The sequence below is a fragment of the Hylobates moloch genome, unplaced genomic scaffold (assembly GCF_009828535.3).
Source record: "Hylobates moloch isolate HMO894 unplaced genomic scaffold, HMol_V3 SCAFFOLD_1, whole genome shotgun sequence".
In the NCBI taxonomy this organism is placed as follows: Eukaryota; Metazoa; Chordata; class Mammalia; order Primates; family Hylobatidae; genus Hylobates; species Hylobates moloch.
This window is the reverse complement of record NW_026652276.1, coordinates 146,229,341-146,234,012: the sequence shown is the minus strand read 5'-3', so window position 1 is coordinate 146,234,012 and position 4,672 is coordinate 146,229,341. Positions and strand designations below refer to the sequence as shown.

The window sequence follows — 4,672 nt, the reverse complement described above, 5'->3', positions numbered from 1 at the left end:
CCTGGAATACCTCCAGCTCTGGCAAATAGCCCTACATACAGCACAGGAAGATAGCGGTGGTAAGGCTTTCTTTTACCATTGCTTTAGGTGTTAGAGATTCTTATTGAGCCCATTTTATTTTTATTTATTTTTTTGAGTCAGAGTCTCGCTCTGTCACCCAGGCTGGAGTGCAATGGCGCAATCTCGGCTCACTGCAACCTCTGCCTCCCGGGTTCAAGAAATTCTCCTGCCTCAGCCTCCTGAGTAGCTGGGATTACAGGTGCCCGCCACCATGCCCAACTTTTGTATTTTTTAGTAGAGACGGGGTTTCACCATGTTGGCCAGGCTGGTCTCGAACTCCTGAGCTGGTGATCTGCCTGCCTCAGCCTCCCAAAATGCTGGGATTACAGGCGTGAGTCAGCGCACCCGGCCTGCCAAATTGTTTTTTAACTATTCAGTTTAAACTGTGAGAGACACCATGTCAAGGAAGCAGTGTGAGCTAGCGTCTGAGGATTGTGAAAACTGAGCAAGTGCCCAGGACTAGAAACTCTCCAGCCCCCTGAACTCAGCCTCAGGGGAGTTTAGTAGTGCTTCCTTTGATTTTCAAATCTGTGGAAGGTTTCAGTTTTTCCCAGACAAATATTGTTGGGATAGTGTTTCTTTTCAAAAATGGATAGGATTCAATGCTAATCAATGGGAAGATAGTGACTCCTGACCATTTTCCTCCTAGCTGGAAACTACAGAAGACTCCCAAGTATCAGGACATTTGGAGAATTTGTACAGGAATTATATTCAAAGACAGCAATTTATTTTACTCATCAAAGAGAGCTATTGGATAGCCACCGTAAAGACCACTCATTAAAAAAAAAAATTGCATGATATTCTTAACATTGTCTTTCACTTTTTTTAACCAGGCTTGGTGGAGTTTCAAGATGCTGATGAACTTAAGGTATGGGCCAAGTGGAAAGAATTTGGTTTAAGTTATTAATAGTTGAATTGAAATCCTGGCCAAGGATGAGAACTCTAATCTGATTTCATGTGCTTCTGCTGTGATGGATTAAAGGATTTACCTGAGGCCAAATTGGTATGCATGAATTTATTGAATGGAATCATACCACCACCCCCCTTTTAAAATTATGCTTTTGGTAAAAGGGAAAAGCTCTTGGTAAATGGATAATACTACTAAGCCAAGAGAAAGACAGGATTTTGAGTGAAAACATAAATTTAGATGTCACAACATTACTAAAGCAACAGTGTGTAAGATATTGGGGGATTTTATTTACTTACTTGCACAGTTTTTGTAAATGTGTCTAGACAGTACTGTAGTTTGCTATTTAGTAATACCTACTGTGATACTTCTTTTACAGGTCTGGCGCTTGAAAGAATCAGTGAAGCTTTTCAAGTAGAGGAGGTATATTTGAATATGTAACCTTTAGTATCTACAGAATAGAGGTTGCTTTTTTTTTTTTTTTTTGTCCCTTTCATAGTGGTAGCAAGGTTGAATTTTGAGATGGCCCCAATCATCTATAGGAATATTATTTGACAGTTTTGGAGACACAAAACTGCCTTATAGCTGACTTGATCCTGTAGAACATTTCTGTGGAATTCAATTCTATTATTTAAAGTAGTTTTTCTATGAACCAGCTGTGGTCTGTAACTTGACAGTGTTAATAAAACAAATAGCAATACCTTAATCATGCTTAATCATGGTTCACATGCTCAACAAAGATATGACCTAACTCTAAGATTGTTATTTTACAGTATAGTCTTTTTTTTTTTTTTTTTTTTTTTAAAGACAGTGTCACTCTTGTTGCCCAGGCTGGAGTGCAGTGGTGCAATCTTGGCTCACTGCACCCTCCGCTTCCCGGATTCAAGCGATTCTCCTGCCTCAGCCTCCTGGGTAGCTGGGATTACAGGCGCGTGCCGCCACACCCAGCTAATTTTGTATTTTTACACATTTTTGTTTGTTTGTTTGAGACGGAGTCTCACTGTCGCCCAGGCTGGAGCGCAGTGGCGCGATCTTAGCTCACTGCAACCTCTGCCTCCCGGGTTCAAGCGATTCTCCACCTCAGCCTCCCGAGTAGCTGGGATTACAGGCTAATTTTTGTATTTTTGTAGAGACAGGGTTTCACCATGTTAGCCAGGCTGGTCTCAAACTCCTGATCTCAAGTGATCTGCCCGCCTCGGCCTTCCAAAGTGCTGGAATTATAGGGGTGAGCCACCATGCCCGCCCAGTATATTCTTTTTTTTTTTTTTTTTGAGATGGAGTTTTGCTCGTGTTGCCCAGGCTGGAGTGCAGTGGCACGATCTCAGCTCACCACAACCTCCACCTCCTGGGTTCAATCAGTTCTATCTCAGCCGAGTAGCTGGAATTACAGGCATGTGCCACCACACCCAGCTAATTTTGTATTTTTAGTAGGGACGGGGTTTCTCCATGTTGGTCAGGCTGGTCTAGAACTCCTGACCTCAGGTGATCAGCCTGCCTTAGCCTCCCAAAGTGCTGGGATTACAGGCGTCAGCCACTGTACCTGGCAGTATATTCTTAAATATTACTGTTGAGCCATATATACAACAATGGTGGACTTTGAATGTCCGCATATCTGTAGTAAAATGCAATGCTACCTTCATTTTTTGTTGGTATGCTAAAGAAATTTTAAGAATCTCACTTTTTAAAAAATTGGTTTGTGTATTTTATGTGCTTACACATTTTTCCATAGTACTGTAGATCATTTTAGTGGTGAAATTTGATACTTTTGACAGAAAAACAGGTCAATGAGTTCCTTGGGATCAAAAAGGGGTTGATTACAAAAGGGCAGGAAGGAATTGTTAGAGTGATTCTACAGTTCTGCATCTTGATTATGGTATGACCATGCATTTGTCAAACCTTAACAGGATGAATTTTACTGAATGTAAAATCATACTTCAATAAACATGACTTTAAAAACTTAACCCTCCTTGGCATTTCAATGGTGTTTTCAGTGAAATCTATGGCAAGATGGTTTGGGGTCATTATTTACATGAACTGCCAAGTTGGAAAAGCAAACATACATCAAAATCACTCTTGGGACCTAAGTCACAGAAGTGACTCATGCACACAATACCCAAGAAGCAGGACCAGACGGCAATTGTGTATTGGCACGCTCATCAGTGCTGCAAAAATTCCCCTTCTGGATGGCAACAACAATGCTGTATCCACAGCAGCATTTTAAATCTCACCTCTGATGTGTCCATTGTAGTGGGCATGAGATGGCAGAAAGTGGGATATGGAAAATGTTGCCATGTGCCATTCTGAATACTACTCTGGCTTCCCTGCAGCATTGCTTTCCATATTGGCTGTTTTCCATTTCAGGAAAGCTTAGGATGTCCTTGGTAAATACTGGCTAACCAAGAAATCTGAAAAATGAAAGGAGGCTGAGTAACTGGTCTTGGGTCGAAACGGGTTGATGCTGCATAAACTACGTGGTTGACTCTGAAAAGCTGGCTAAAAAGCCAGTCTGCATTCCTTGTCCTCATTTCCTTGGAGTAATCAAGGGTGCTTCTTAGAAGAGGGATAGATTCAAGTATGGTTGTGAGTCATTCTTCTTTTCTGTATGTAATAGGTCTAACCACAGGGCCTGTTGAGCCCTGCCCTGATGACCAAGAGCATTTTCTGACATGAACAGAGTTATGCCATCTTGCCCGTATGAGCAGAGTTCTTCAGATGTCCCTTAGGATTCTAGGTTTGATACCTTCTGTGCCACTCCCCAACTACCAAATCCCCTTACCCTATACCCTAGCAATGCAGAGTTGTCCAATATGGAACCTCTGTTAGACATAGCATCACACAGGAAAATGGGATGAGTGGTTGCAGTCAGTACCACAGTTCTGCAGAATCAACTTGCCTACCTTAGTACATTGCATGTCTACGTGTTTAGCAGAGCTAAAAGCAGGAATGGACTATTAAACTACAATTCTTTTGTGCTCAAGTGCCATGAAGAGAAGCAAACCTAGAGTTGAATGAAAGTTTTCAAAGAGGGCTTCCAAGTGAGGAACTTGGGCATGTGAATCTTTAATTATGACTATAAAAGAAATTGTGATCGGAAACAGAATTTTTATGCTAGTGGTTATGATTTCATTGAAAATAGAAAATCTTGTTTAAGAACTCTGGTCACCAAACCTCCCCAGATAGTGACATAAAACCCAGTGTAACAATTGTGGCATCGACATGTCAGTTCATGTAGATGAGTCACAATTTGATTTTGAGAATGGCCATATCCCATTTTGTCTTACTCCGCGGTGTTCCTGAGCACTTGGATACAAATAGATTCCATTTCATAAAAGTAGCCAGATCGCTGTAGTTCAAGTGAATATTCCAGACTAAAATATGTGTCTTTTTGAAGGTCCTTAAGCCTTACATATTTAATTGTGTAATTTGGCAAATATTTGCTGTTTTGTTGTGTCAAGTCCTGTGATACAGACAGTTCCTACCTTTCTGGAGCTTTCACAGTGTGACTCATTTCAGTATGTAAGTCGGAGCCAGTTTTAATAGAATGTGCTTTGGTTGACTTCTGTTGTAAGGAATAATTTCATTTCATGTCTGGGTCAATATCTGAAAGATTAAATAATTAGGGCAAACTGAAAAAAAAATACCTAGTTTTACCCTCCCCCCACCACATTCCCAAAATAATTTAGGGTGGTTTATAACAAATATCAA

At 40.9% G+C, this 4,672-nt stretch overlaps 1 non-coding gene across 1 annotated transcript; it reads left to right on the top strand.

The window, feature by feature from the left end:
* The first annotated feature begins 984 nt into the window (after positions 1-984).
* Positions 985-1,058, top strand: LOC116809931 (small nucleolar RNA SNORD93). The gene has a single exon (XR_004370095.1). It is a non-coding gene; the product is annotated as a small nucleolar RNA SNORD93 (small nucleolar RNA).
* Positions 1,059-4,672: the final 3,614 nt, after the last annotated feature.